The sequence below is a fragment of the Diceros bicornis genome, chromosome 26, assembly GCF_020826845.1.
Source record: "Diceros bicornis minor isolate mBicDic1 chromosome 26, mDicBic1.mat.cur, whole genome shotgun sequence".
NCBI lineage: Eukaryota > Metazoa > Chordata > Mammalia > Perissodactyla > Rhinocerotidae > Diceros > Diceros bicornis.
The window spans coordinates 36,526,645-36,542,904 of NC_080765.1; positions in this window are offsets into that span (position 1 = coordinate 36,526,645).

Below are 16,260 nucleotides of genomic sequence, written 5' to 3' on the forward strand. Positions count from 1 at the left end.
CTCTCTTCCTTCCTTTCTCTCCCTCCCTCCTTCCTTCCTCCCTTCCTTCCTTCCTTCCTGTTTATTACAAGAAACCCAATAAAATTGAGCGTAAGACTTAACAGATACCACACAAAGGAAGATACACAAATGGCCAACAAGCATAGGGAAAAATTCTGAGCGTAGTTAACCATCAGATAAATGCAAATCAAAATCACAGTGAGATACCACTATACCCTCTAAAATGATCAACAACCCCAAATGTTGGTTAGAATGTGAGGCAACTGGAATTCTCTTACATTGCTGGTGTGAGTGTAGTAAGGTACATCCACTTTAAAAAATGGTTTGGCAGTTTCTCAAAAAGTTAAGCATATACCTAGCCTATGACCTGGCAATTCCATTTCTAGGCTTTATCCGAGAGAATGAAAACATATGTTGTCAAAAAGGCGTGTACAAGAATGTCCATAGAAGATTTATTCATAATAGGCCCAAACTGGGACCAACCCAAGTATCCATCAACAGGTGCATAGATAAACAAAATAAGCTATATCCATCCAATGGAATACTACTCAGCAACAAAAAGAAATGAACAACTGCTCCATGCAACAATATAAAAATACTGAGTGATTCTATTTCTCTGAAGTTCTAAAAGACAGAAAGCTAGCCAAATGTGAAAAATCAGAACAGTAGCTGCTTCTAGGGGAGGGCATGGGATTGAAAGTGAGGGAGCACAAGGAAGATTTATGGGGTGATAGTAAATATTCCATATCTTGCTAGAGGTATGGGTTACATGGGTGTAGGCATTTGTTGAGACTGATTAAAACGTTAAGATCTTTGCATTTCATTGCATGCAAATTATACCTCAATAAAAACAAACACACACAAATGGGAGGTTTTTTTTTTGGGTGAGGAAGATCAGCCCTGAGCTAACGTCCATGCTAATCCTCCGCTTTTTGCTGAGGAAGACCAGCTCTGAGCTAACATCTATTGCCAACCCTCCTTTTTTTTTTCCCCAAAGCCCCAGTAGATAGTTGTATGTCACAGTTGCACATCCTTCTAGTTGCTGTATGTGGGATGTGGCCTCCGCATGGCCCGAGAAGCAGTGCGTCAGTGCACGCCCGGGATCCGAACCAGGCCGCCAGTAGCAGAGCGTGCACACTTAACTGCTAAGCCACAGGCCGGCCCAAGATTTCATTGCTTTAAACCCTAGACTTGAGTCTCTTTCTTAATTACACCTCTCCTCCCAATGCATTTTAATATACTTGAGGTCAGGGACTCTGTTTCACTCATCATTCTATCCTCAATTGTGTCTTCCGTTGAGTCTTACACATAATAGTTCTCAATAAATATTTGCTGGATCGAATTTTCATGATTTCAAATGCTATTTAAATACTTATGTCATGAAAGTTTAATAGAGACTTAAAATCAAATTTAAAATTAACAAATGAAGCTTTATTCTCATTCACTTTCAAAATCCACCTCCCACCCCAGAGTCCCACAATTCAGCCATGTCAGTAGGAGGGGAAGGGGTGGAGCCTTTAAAAGAAGAACAAGTCAGGGCCGGCCCCGTGGCTTAGTGATTAAGTCCACGCGCTCCGCCACTGGCAGCCCGGGTTCCGTGCGTTGGTGCCCAGGATCTGAACCCCAGGCACCGGTAGCGGAGTGCGCACACATAACCGCTAAGCCATGGGGCCTGCCAGAAAGGGAGTTTTATTGAGCCTATAGGAATGATACATATGAATTGTTTAAAAATCAAACGCTATCGAGAGATGAGATAAAAAATATTTCTATGCATGGTCATACATGGGAAGAGGTCTTGACTCAGACCTAGGTTCATACTTCAGTTCTACTCCTTGTAAGCTCTGTGTCCTTGGGTATTGTATTTAACTTCTCAGAATCTCAGTTTCTTTGTATCTAAAATGAGGATAGTAATACTGATCTTACAGGATTTGGGGGAAGGATTAAATGAGAAAATGTAAAGTCCTTGGAATATAGTAAGAATTCAATAACTTTTACTATCATTTATCCATCTATTAGTATTTATTGAATGCCAAATATATGTAAGGCACTGGTGAGAAAATGGTGAGCAAAACCTAGACACAGTCCTGCCTTCATTTAGAGTCTCGTTGGGGAGATGGAAATTAATCAAATAATTACACAAATAAAAATAAAATTATTTTTGTGATAAGTGCTAACTAGGAAAACGTAGAGCTATGAAAGCTTATAATGATGGGTAGTCAAGGAAGGATTCCCTGAAGAAGTGATGTTGAGCTGAGATCATAATATGGGTGAAGGATCATGCAGTTCAGCTGGGATTTTGAAGCCACTAATGAAGACAGAAGGCAGAAGGCAGAAGATGAGGTGAAGGGGACATGGTTAGCTATATGCAGAATATGTTAGAAACAATGAAGCAGCATCCTGAGAACAGGAGGGTAAAGATGATGGTGATTTGAAAAGTGTGAAAAGCGTACAGGTTTGTCCTGAATTACCACGGCCAAACCAGGATCATTATCTAGTTCCCCTTTCTTCCAAAGTGCTTTGATTTGTGTACTAATCAAGGTAATATTAGCTGCTGTAACTGATAGTCCCTGAAACCTCAGAGGCTTCACTCACTGGAAATTTATTTCTTCCTCATGAAAAGACCTCTGTAAATGGACAACATTCCATGAAGTCACTCAGGGACCCAGGCTCCTTCCATCTTGTAGCTTCTTCTTGGGCCTCAGATTTCTCTTTTCTGTTGGCTAGTGGGGGGAAAGAGGTGGAGACGGCACATCTGCTCCTTACCCACTTTGTTTTGGTGGAAGTGCATATCACTTCTGCTCACATTCAATTGGTTAGAACAAGTCACATGACTCACCTAGATGCAAGGGATGCTGGGATATGTAGTCTTTGGATGGGCAGATACTTCTCAGCAATAATTCTGCACTCTGCAAGGGAAGAATTGATCTTTGGTGGTCAGCTAGCATTTATGTCACAATTCACATCTTTCATTGAGCATCACCCTCTCTGCCCCATTTCCTATCCAATTGGAGCTCACTGCATTATGCTTTATCCAGACACTCGCATGCCCAAAAGAAGTTTTGCCAGCTGAAACAGAAGTGCTGTGTTCTCTGGCCAGACAGGCTCGCTGTGGGAACTCTGAGTTTCATAAATCATAATACAGAGGCAGTTCATCATTTGAAAAATGAGGCGGAAAGGCTGCCAGAGCCAAATCATAAAACAGATGTTCTTTTGGTGGAGAAGAGCAAAGGGAAGCAAGTCTGTAGAAATCGAAAACCCAGGACACTAGCCATCCTATCTTGAATAAAAAAAACACATCATCCCTAAAGTAATTCATTTTCTTTCTCTTACTACACCTGCCCCTCTAGGGAAAAAAGTCATTTTTTCTTCTTTAATTATGTTCCATTTTAAGCTGGGACAGTAGGTGTTTTTGCTGTGTTTCCAAACCCAGAAAGTACGGGAGTTTTTCCCAGTGCATGACCATTACAGTGATATTCCACTAACAACCACAGGTATGATATGTTTCATGATATAGGCTGCTCTGCCATCTTTATCATTAAATCCCACTCAGGATAAATAAGGCTCATTTCAGCTGTAGCCATTTGTTCTTGTTAAGGAGCCGCCAGGATGGCATGAAATATTAAACGACAGGGGTTAATTCTGTTCTCGGCGAAGAGCTCCTGTCTAATTTCCCAGAAGATTGCACAATAGGTCAGTGTGTCAAGCTTGAAATAATAGCCTGTGCTGGCCTTCCCCAGGAAGGTTTTGTACCATGGCTGTGTTGATGATTTTGGATTTTTCACTGGGAAAACAAAGATGATTCCTGCTGCCACCAGGAGGAATGGGGGGCGTGTTTGTCCCCAGGCCGTGCAGCAATGGCTTCAAGAATTTTCCTCTAATGACTGGTGCTTCGTCATTTTCTGCTGGCTCCCTTGCGACTAGTGAAGATTTCTGGAGTGTCCACACTTTGGACATTGGTCTCTCATGCTTACTGCTTGCTGTTTCTTATCCAGAGATTGTTTGTGTCAGGTGAAAGGGTTGTTGCTTTAAATTACCTTGATGCTTTATTAATATATTAAATGATCATACTCAAACTATATTCATTTATTACAGTGCATTATGCAATGCATTAGTAATGAATGGCAGCACTTTACTTAAAGATCTGCCTATAAATCAGTTGAACGTGGGGAAAAAGAGTCATTGTTTATTTATGAGGTCTGGGGAAGAAATTATGGAGAGCAAAGCTTACATATCCTCCTATTCTAAAAACATTATGAAACATTGATTATACCTTTGCCATTAAGTTTATGCTCCTGTTGCCCTTATGTTCCCGATACATTATTAATCATTCTTAAGAATTAAGCCTCTGGAGCCGGCCCCTGGTATAGCGGTTAAGTGCCCGCGCTCCGCTGCTGGCGGACTGGGTTCGGATCCCGGGCGCGCACCGATGCACCGTTTGTCGGGCCATGCTGTGGTGGTGTCCCATATAAAGTGGAGGAAGATGGGCACAGATGTTAGCCCAGGGCCAGTCTTCCTCAGCAAAAAGAGGAGGATTGGCATGGATGTTAGCTCAGAGCTGATCCTCCTTGCAAAAAAAAAAAAGAATTAAGCCTCTGAAATCTGCTTTAGATATGAGTGGAAAGCTTTGGATCTAGGCAGTAAAGTTTGCTTAGGCTGAAATTGGATGTTCTTTCTCTTGCTGTGTTGAAGGTATAGAAGAAGAGTCTTCAAAATGTGTTGTCCTCATGGGAGTGTTTTACCACCATCCAGGGTCCACTAAAGGTCTACTTTCCAGTAAATGCAAATTAATAGACATTCATTGGGTGTCTAGACTTAATGTCAGTGATGGGACCAAAGTGTGTTAGAACCCAAAAGATAAAAGGCATTACAACCAGGAGTTCTGGAAGTTCTTTCCCACACCATCACAGTCCCTTTTCACAAGATTTCTGGAGTGAAATACTCATATAAAATTATAGCAAACAGGAAACAAGGCACCATTTCATTGTTTGTCTAAGATTCTACTGAGAGCGATCATTTTAAAATTTGCTTGTAAAGTGGGCTGAAGTATGTGGCCTCATATAAGAATCTGTTGGGACCTCTATTAACTTCTAAACTTAAAAATCTCACTATTGCAATCAGAGGAAGTGATGCGCATGTCCTAGGACGTGTATGAGCAGAAAAGAAAAGGGCTCAAGATGACTGATTTGCTGCTCTGTAGGATTTGACTGCTCAGATGGACCAGCCAGGGGAAGAGTGACCCTGTCTGCTGGTAACCACGGCCCAATCATTGTCCTGGAACCTGGACTCCTATAAGGTTAATAGTCCCTTCTCTTGAGGTGGAGGAGGGAGGGACTGAATAAAGAACTGTTCCGAACCTTCTGTTCTTGCTATACCTACTCTCTGCTGGGTTTTGGCCTAAGATGATGAACACACAGAGGTACATAATTATCAGTCCCCACTTTTAAAATGTGCGCAGTCTTGAAGTAGAGGTGAACTTGTAAACAAATAAGTTATAACACTCTACAACAAAATAATAATAATAACAGTACCAACAACTTATTGAGTGCTTACGATGCATTGGGCACTATGCTGAGTACTTTATAAGTTTATACAAGTTATGGAGGAAATACAGAGAGGGGAATGATTAGTTTTGGCAGGACAGTCTTTCTGGAGGAGGTGACATTTATGCTGTAGTGTAAGAAGGAACAGAAGTTCTCCAGGTGGAAAGGAGGTGAACAACATTCCAGACAAGAGAAACAGTGTGCCTGTGGAATGACATAGGCCTGAAACACCCATTGCATTGGAGGGAACTGTATGCATCTGGGGAGTTCTAGAACAGATAGGACAAGAGCTCTGTCCTCCAACGACAGAGCTGGGGAGAAATGAATTTGAAAATGGAGGCAGAAAGAAACTGTACTTTTTATGCTAGAACAGGAAACTTGGATTTTATCCTATAGATGGTCATCAGTCATTTAAGGGATATATAAATAAAGGAGAGAAAGGATTGAACTGGGTCTTTGTAAAGATCATTTTGGCCACAGTTGGGAAGATGGTTTGGAGGAAATAAGACATGGGATGGGAGCCAGACAAGAGTCAATAAGGATCTGAATTCAGTAAAAGTGATAATTTAGAGTAGAGAATGATTTGAAAAATATGTGAGAAGTAGAACGGATGACATGGTGGCTAATTGGATGTGAGGACTGAGAGAGACAGAAGAGTCAAGGATGACTTCATGTTTTATTTATTAGGTGGCAGCCTTAGCGCAAAGGGCCGGAGTCAAAAGTAAACTGCACGCCTGGTGCCAGTTTCTACTAGTTAGAGTTCCTCGGTTGAAATCAAAACCAGTTCTTTTTCTGATTTTTTTTTATTGTGGTAAAATACAGATAACATAAAATTTATCATCTTAATCATTTTAAGTGTAGAGTTCAGTGGTATTAAGTATGTTCCTTTTGTTGTGCAACCATCACCACCATCCATCTCTGTAACTCTTTTCATCTTGCAAAACTGAAACTCTGTACCCATTAAACAATAACTCTGTATTTACCCCTCCCCCAAGCCTCTGGCAACCACCATTCTACTTTCTGTTTCTATGAATTTCACTGCACTAAGTACCTCATATAAGTGGAATCATGTATTATATGTCTTTTTGTAACTGGCTTGTTTCACTTAGCCTAATGTCCTCAAGGTTCATCCATGTCGTAGCATGTGTCAGAATTTCCTTCCTTCTTAAGGCTGAATAATATTCCATTGCATGGATATAACACATTTTGCTTGTCCTTTCATTCGTCAATGGACACGGGTTCCTTCCACATTTTAACTATTGTGACTAATGCTGCTGTGAACATGGGTGTACAAATATCTCTTCGAAATTCTGCTTTCAATTCTTTTGGGTATATGCTCAGAAGGGGAATTGCTGGATCATATGGTAATTCTATTTTAATTTTTGAGGAACCATCATACTTTTTTCCACAGTACCACCAACAGTGTACAAGGGTTCCAATTTCTCTACATCCTTGCCTACATTTGTTATTTTCTATTTTTTTGATAGTAGTCATCTTATTGGGTGTGAAGTAAGGACAATTTTTACATGCCTGCATTTCACCCTATGCTACTGTGCGGCCATCCAGTCAGGGTCTCTGGAAGTTGTGTATGGGAGTTGTCTTTATTCCCATCCTCAATTCTCCTGTGCCACCATATTGGATCTCATTTTTTTTTTCTTAAAAAAGATTGGACTTTTACTCATTTATCCTAGGGTGAACATAACAGATAACACTTAATAGTTCATATCTCAGTGAGAACTGCATGTTTACAGGGACCGAAGTCTGGAGTTTGGATTCTTGGTTCAAATCCTGGTTCAGCTGTTTACTAGTTATGTAACTTTGAGCAAATCAGATCATCTTATCTTCCTCATGTGCAAAATGGGGATTAAAAGTACCCATTGCTGAGTTGTATTGAGAATTAGAGGAACATCTGGCATGCAGTAAAAATTCAATTAGTATTCATTTTTATTTTACTTAAACAAATAACATTCTTAGTGGTGGGCCTTCAGAAAGGAAGATGTGCAAAGATTATTGTGGTTTTAAGATCTGACCACTGGCTCTGAGATTGGATAGTCTGTGGTGGTCACTACTCTGCTTATATGCTGGTGTCTTAGCTCATGTTGCTATAACAAAAATACCACAGAATGGGTGGCTTAAACAACAAACATTTATTTCTCATAGTTCTGGAGGCTGGAAGTTCAATATCAAGGTGCCAGCAGATCTGGTGTCAGGTGAGGGCCCACTTCCTGATTTATAGACAACCTTGTCACGGTGTCCTCCTAAGGTGGAGAGAACTCTGGGCTCTTCATCTCCTTATAAGGTCACAGATCCCATTATGGGGCCTCTACCTCCATGACCTCATCAAAACCCAATTGCCTCCCAAAGGCTTCACCTCCAAATACCATTACGCTGGAGATTGGGCTTCAACATATGAATTTAGGGGGGACATAAACATTCAGCCCATAGCAGGCATCTTCTTTGCCCTGTACTTTGTCTACTCTTTCAGTGAATCTTCCACTAAGAACAAGTGCAAATTCTGATCCTGTATGCCATGAACACATTTGACATGTGTTTTTGCTTCACCTTTTAGACAGGAGCTTTCATACAGGATAGTTCTTAGTCAATTGCAAGGTGGAGAGATTAGGTTTCAGCCCAAGAGGCCATGACAAGAGCAGAATCACCCTGGCTCAGGTGGCCAGAGGCACTTGGAAAAAGAAAAATCAGCATTGTGTTAACCTGAGGGGCTCCGAGTGATTATCCTTGTGAAACACTTGCCAGGTATGTAATTAAATGAGCGTTGCAGATACTGTCAAGTTTCCCAGGAAGAGGAGAGGGAAATCTTTCTAGCACGGAGATTTTCATTTATTTCCATGTAAAGGGAGATGATATAGGTTCTGTTTGTGATTTTTTTCTAACCTCATATAAGGCAGTGCTCAAAATACAAATCAGGAAATCTGAACAATTCCTATTCTTTCTGTAATAACAGGTGAAGATGTTACAGTGATCTGCCATAAATGATGAAAATTGAATGATGAACTACAAAGATGTTGTAAGCATTGTCTTCCTTTGGATGTCCAGCAGCTTCTGAGAAGCTTAACTTTTGAAACTGGCATGATAAGTCCATGAGATGGCTCCCTTTAGTTGTGTTCTCTGACGACAACACTTGTTATAATACTAACTCACCCCAGGAATTAGGGTTATCTTTTATTTTTAGTAGTGAGAGGAAGGTCATGGTCTGTCTTTAGTAGGTTTTCCATTTATTTCTACATAATAGAAATCCTCATTGGTTCCTGCAGTAACCCAAAGGATTTCAATCATTCCAAACTTACTTGGGCTTTGGAGTCAGACAAACTGGGTTCATATCTCAGCTCTATCACTTATTGGCCATGTAACCTTTGTCAATAAACTTATCTGAGCCACAATTTTCCTACCTATAACATGGGGATAATATCTAGCTCATAAATATTACATAGGATAATATAAATTGCTTGGTACAGTACATAGCACATAGTACATACTCAATAGATGTTAACTCTTTTAAATTTGACTCTGACACCAGATTATTTAAAAAAGAAAATAGACATACATGTTGGATGTAGGGGTTAAAGAAGATGTAGTCAAAGAAGGACACAGTGGCACCTACTTTCCATCCCCATCTCAATCTTCACCCTTGGTCCCAGGTCAGGGGACTGCAATGGTCTAACTATTCTTCCTTGAGGTGGATAAGAACCATATTGGCCCATGGCTTTGACTACTACAAGGCGCCCATCTTCAAGTGTCTTCCCACAAAGGGAGAATCAAGGCATCAAGAATCAACTTGGGGGGCCAGCCATGTGGCTTAGCGGTTAAGTGTGCATGCTCCGCTGCTGGCGGCCTGGGTTCGGATCCTGGGCATGCACCGACTCACCGCTTCTTGGCCATGCTGAGGCGGCGTCCCACATACAGCAACTAGGAGGATGTGCAACTATGACATACAACTATCTGCTGGGGCTTTGGGGAAAAAAAGAAAAAAGGAGGAGGATTGGCAATAGACGTTAGCTCAGAGCGGGTCTTCCTCAGCAAAAAGAGGAGGGTTAGCATGGATGTTAGCTCAGGGCTGATCTTCCTCAAAAAAAAAAAAAAAAAAGAATCAACTTGGATCTCAACGGATTATCTGAACAAGTAAGAGGAGCACGCCTGTGGTCCCGTGCAAGACTGTGGCTCAATCAAAAGCATCCCTCCCAAGGTCCTCCTATCAGAATCCATTCTTCTCACCAGCCTGTGTCCCCCAAAGCCATTACTGAAGAACTAGAAGTTATTTTGTACAAGCTTGATCATTCCTAAGACCACTCATTATAAGCTCAATGTCCAAGTCTTTTTTATTGGCTGAATTGTGTTTTCATGTTTAGGGACAAAGTTCGTTAGCATCTGGAACTAAAACCATACGGACAGTGGCCAGTACAGCATTGTTTCTTTTCCCTTACGGCCATAGGGCTTGTAATTAATAATAAAACGAATTTTACTCTTCTTTCTTCATCTTCCATGGGACAATAATTACAAACAGAACTTTAAGAAATTCTTTCTTTAGGAGCTGTTCACACAAAGCTAGAGGACTGTTCAGATGAAGCTTGACTTGTTCTTTTTTTTTTTTTTGTGAGGAAGATCAGCCCTGAGCTAACATCCGTGCCAATCCTCCTCTTTTTGCTGAGGAAGACCGGCTCTGAGCTAACATCCATTGCCAATCCTCCTCCTTTTTTCCCCCAAAGCCCCAGTAGATAGTTGTATGTCATAGCTGCACATCCCTCTAGTTGCTGTATGTGGAACGCGGCCTCAGCATGGCCGGAGAAGCGGTGTGTCGGTGCGTGCCCGGGATCCGAACCCGGGCCGCCAGTAGCGGAGCTCGCACTTAACCACTAAGCCACGGGGCCGGCCCTGACTTGTTCTTCTTTTAAAGGCTCCACCCCTTCCCCTCCTACTGACATGGCTGAATTGTGGGACTCTGGGGTGGGAGGTGGATTTTGAAAGTGAATGAGAATAAAGCTTCATTTGTTAATTTTAAATTTGATTTTAAGTCTCTATTAAACTTTCATGACATAAGTATTTAAATAGCATTTGAAATCATGAAAATTCGATCCAGCAAATATTTATTGAGAACTATTATGTGTAAGACTCAACGGAAGACACAATTGAGGATAGAATGATGAGTGAAACAGAGTCCCTGACCTCAAGTATATTAAAATGCATTGGGAGGAGAGGTGTAATTAAGAAAGAGACTCAAGTCTAGGGTTTAAAGCAATGAAATCTTGGCCCGTCCCAGTGGCTTAGCTGTTAAGTGTGCATGCTCTGCTACTGGCGGCCCAGTTCGGATCAGGGCGCGCACAGATGCACCTCTTCTCCGGCCATGCTGAGGCCGGGTCCCACATACAGCAACTAGAAGGATGTGCAACTATGACATACAACTATCTACTGGGGCTTTGGGGCGGGGGGGGGGGGAAGAGGAGGATTGGCAATAGATGTTAGCTCAAAGCCGGTCTTCCTCAGCAGAAAGAGGAGGATTAACATGGATGTTAGCTCAGGGCTGATCCTCCTCACAAAATAAATAAATGAATAAATAAAGCAATGAAATCTCAAGCACAGTGGGGCACTCTTCGACTCTAGTACGCAGTGGAATTCTAAGAGAGCATGTAAACTTGTCCACAGTTCTGATTGGAGGCATATGTGCTTTAGTAAAGAACCACAGACTTTTCACCCAGTACTTTATTAAGACATAACTTACATAGAATGAAGTGCACAGATCTTAAATATATAACTTGATTTTTACATATATACATATCTGTACAAGCACCATATAGATATAATCTGTATCTTCAGATCAAGATATGGTATATTTCCCTCACTCCAGAAAGTTCCTTTTTGCCCCTTTCCTATCAATTTCCCTCCCCAGAGGTAATCCCTATTCTGACTTCTGTCACTAAAGATTAGTTTTGACTATTCTTGAACTTTAAATAAATGGAATATTACAGTACATACTCTTTTGTGTAGGACTTCTTTTTTTCACTCAGCTAATGTTTTTGAAATTCATCCATATTGTTGCCCATGCCAGTAGCTGGTTCCTTTATGTTATTGAGTAGTACTCCATTTGTTTATCCAGTTACCTTTTTGTTTTAAATTTTAATTAAAAGTTAACAGCTTTATTGAATTATAATTGGCATATAATGAACTGCATGTGTTTAAAGTATAAAATTTGATTTTTTTTCTTTTTTATTTATTTTTATTGAGGTAACACTGGTTTATAACATTATATGAATTTCAGGTGTACACCATTATATTTCAATTTCTGTGTAGATTACATCATGTTCACCACCCAAAGACTAATTACAATCCATCACCACACACATGTGCCTAATCACCCTTTTCATCCTTCTCCCTCCCCCGTTCCCCTCTGGTAACCACCAGTCCAACCTCTGTCTGTATGTGATTGTTTGTTGTTGTTTTTTTCTTCTACTTATGAGTGAGATCATACGGTATCTGACTTTCTCCCTCTGACTTATTTCGCTTAGCACCATACCCTCAATGTCCATCCATGTTGTCGCAAATGACAAGATTCCATCTTTTTTATGGCTGAGTAGTATTCTACTGTGTATGGCTGTGTGTATATACCACATCTTCTTCATCCATGTGTCCCTTGATGGGCACCTAGGTTGCTTCCAAGTCTTGGCTGTTGTGAATAATGCTGCAATAAGCATAGGGGTGCATATATCTTTATGCATTCACGTTTTCATGTTCTTTGGATAAATACCCAGCAGTGGAATAGCTGGATTGTATGGTAGTTCTATTCTTAATTTTTTGAGGAATCTCTCTACTGTTTTCCATAGTGACTGCACCACTATCCAGTTACCTTTTGATGGACATTTAAATTGTTTGCAGTTTTTGTCTGTTATGAATTTAGCTACTACAAACGTTGTGTACAAGTCTTTGTGTGGACATACACGCTCATTTCTCTTGAGTAGGGTGTGCAATTGCTGGGTCATAGGGTATGCATGCGTGTAGGTTTAGCAAATAGTCAAATTGTATTCCACAGGGGTTGTTCTGTTTTGTACCATCACCACCAACAGTAGATGAGAATCTCAGCTGCTCTTCCTCAGACTTTCTACGGTTCTCAGAAGCCAGAGAGACCCTGGTTTAGATTCAGGATCTGCCACTTAGTAGCTTTGTAATCATGACACTAAATTTCTACCTTCGTTTTCTCATCTATAAAATGGGGATGATCATCACCCTTTGCAGTGTTTGTGAAGATTGTATTATTTGTGAAGATTGGAGACTCTGTATATTAAACTGCTGTAGTAAATATTCCAATACATGGTAACTGCTGTTATTGTTATCTACATATTCTCATCTTATCCAGTTATTTTAAGGCAATGTTTTCCAAGATATGCAATATGGTGGTACTTGACATTCATTTTACTTTAAGCATTCCATAGACAGCAGCATTATAAAATACTGAATCACGCAGCGAAAAATTATTTCTGTTCCAATTCTCTTTAATCCCAATTACATCAAATGAAGAGTCTCAGTGTGGTGTTCATCTGATTTAACACCTCTCCAACACTTGCTAATCTTCCTTTTATTTATTTATTTATTTATTTATTTTTTTGTGAGGAGATCAGCCCTGAGCTAACATCCGCCAATCCTCCTCCTTTTTTGCTGAGGAAGACTGGCCCTGGGCTAACATCGGTGCCCATCTTCCTCCACTTTACATGGGACGCCGCCACAGCATGGCTTACCAAGCAGTGCGTCGGTGCGCGCCCGGGATCCGAACCAGCGAACCCCGGGCCGCCGCAGCGGAGCGCGCGCACTTAACCGCTTGCACCACCGGGCCGGCCCTGCTAATCTTCCTTTTAAATAAAGAAAGGACAGGACACAGGCTCTTAGTCTTTGGCAAGCAACAGTATCTAGAAAAAGAATTCAATGTTTTGTCTTCATTGTTTTTTAAGTTTTACCGTAGTAGAATTGATGGCAAGTGATACTAATAGTATTTACGGTAGTGATTTAATGTTTTAATTAATTATCTAACTCTAAAAATTGAGTTGTCTGAACGAAAAAATATTAAGAAAATAATATTAGAGGAGGAACCCAGATGTGGCTGCGTGTGCCCCGGTCAGCCCAGCAGCACAGGTAGCCAGGGCTAGCTGGAGCAGCAGCTGCTCTGTGCTGAGTTGATCCCCTCCTGTGGGTCCCACATTCAACTTCATACTAACGTCCCCAACACACAGAAACACAAGCATGTTTTGTCCCCACTGTTTTGTGCAGGGACACACATTCCTCATCCTAGGGGTCCAGGTCACACAAAGAACACAACAGGTGTGGGTTACTGGGGGTGGAGTTTTGGTCAACTAGATTGGGGCTAGCCAAGCAAGACCAGAGTGGAGACAACTTCAACCTTCAGGAGAAAGAGTACAGAGATGTTTGAATAAACTTCCATGTTGTACATCCCATTCACCAAGAGATGTGAGAGACACTGTAATAGGTTTTGGAGTCAAGTAGAGTTGGGTTCAAATTGTGGTTTTGCAAATTACTAGCTATGTGACACTGGGAAAATAACCTCTCACGGCCTCAGTTTCCTTATTTGTAAAATATGGATTCTAATGCCTACCTGTCTGAGTTGTGGGGATTTGATAAGGGAACATGTGTGAACAGGCTTAATAAATCATCTCTATTGTTTTGGAGATCTGAAGCATAAGTTCGGGGTAGGATAGCATCTTCATTTGCCTTCTCTCTACTGGGAATCAAGCATGATAACCTTTTCTTGGCTAATTAGGATCTGCTGCCGCGAGAGCTTCCTGTACGCCCTATGCTACCAATATTTTCCCCTGAAATTTATCATCAAAACTTGTAGGTGCTGTGGGGCCAGCCCTGTGGCATAGTGGTTAAATTCGTGCGCTCTGCTTTGGCGGCCTGGGATTTGTGGGTTCGGATCCCAGGTGCCGACTTACGCATTGCCCATCAAGCGGCATCCCATATACAAAATAGAGGGAGATTGGCACAGATGTTAGCTCAGGGCCAATCTTCCTCACCAAAAGCAGACAAACAAACAAACAAAAAACTTGTGGGTGCTGTGTCCCATCCCCTCAGGCCTCCGCTTTCCTACTAGAGAGAGTTATGAATTAATCCTTGTGAGTAGCATAGCATATCAGAGTCCAGAATCTGATCTAGATGTTTCTGTTTGAGCTCTGATAGGCATTTTGAACTTACATCTATCACAGCTCCTTTTGCATTGTGCATAGGAGTCAGCTAAACTAGATGGTCAGCTTCTTGAACATAGGGACCACGTCTTGTTCATCTCTGAATGTGGAGCACCCAGCACAATACAGCTGCTCAATGAATACCAGTCGAGTGATGCTCTGTGCTTTATTTATTTTCTTAGTAGAATATAAGGTCCTGGAATATAAGATATAAGACAGGACTGTGTCTGCCTGTTCAGTGTTGAATCTCTACTGCTTGGTAGGCTCTCAATGTCTATAGGTTGAATGAATGAATGAGAAAAGGAGGAAGAGATGGTTTCACTTTCCACTATTTGAGAACAGGGCATGAGCAGGTAGCCAGATCCACACTAAGAGGCACTCGTCACTGGCCAGATCTGTTAGCTGCTTGTCCAATCTGCTCTCTTTGTTAGCAAACACTCTGCAACAGGTCCCCCTCGAGGGCTCCTGCCTTAATCGATCACCTTCTTTGTGATAAACAGGAAGGAAAATCATTATGGCACAAGCGCCGTGTCACTCCACATGCCTCTGCCCGTGATGGATGCTCTCCGTTTATGGAGTCGTCAGTGGAAAACTGGAGGAAATGATTGCTATCCAGGCTCAACCTGGAGCAAGTTCATCAACAAACAACTCCCATAATTTCCACTGCTCAGCGTTCATCTTTTTCTTGCAGCGCTGAGAAAGAACAGGGTTTTGACTTCAAGACAGAGAAAGCGGCCACCTAATTGCTCTTTTTGTCATCTGTACATTGTTGTGAAGAGGTAGACAAGAAGGATCACTGTTAAATGGACACGCATTTGTAGCTACAGGAACTTTTAAACGCTCTTGTTGGGAGCATTTGGCATGATCCAGCAAAGTAGGTAATATACATATTCAAAATCCCAGCAATTGGAGTCCTAAGTATTTACTCTGGAGAGTTGTGTGCATTTGTGCGTTGGGATACACATGCAGGAAAGGTCAGAACAGTGTTGTTTATGATAGCCCAAAGTAGGAACAAGATTAAAATCCATCAATAGAATGGTATGTTTTTGTTTGGTTTTTTTTTTTGTGAGGAAGATCAGCCCTGAGCTAACATCCGTGCCAATCCTCCTCTTTTTGCTGAGGAAGACTGGCCCTGGGCTAACATTCGTGCCCATCTTCCTCCACTTTATGTGGGACGCCGCCACAGCATGGCCGGAGAAGCGATGCGTCAGTGCGCGCCCGGGATCTGAACCCTGTCCACCAGCAGCAGAGCACGTGCACTTAACCGCTATGCCACGGGGCCGGCCCCAATATAATGGCATGTTTTTACTATGTGGTGTATTTGTACCGTAGAATATTATACAAAAATGAAAGTAAATGACCCACAGCATGAATTACATACATAACGTTGAGTAAAGGACACTACACAATAGAGAATCCATAGTATGATCCCATTCATATTAAATAAAAAACAGGCAAAAGTGAATATATGGTTTAGGTATGCATACAAAGACAGAAGAGCACATAGAGACAAGCAAATA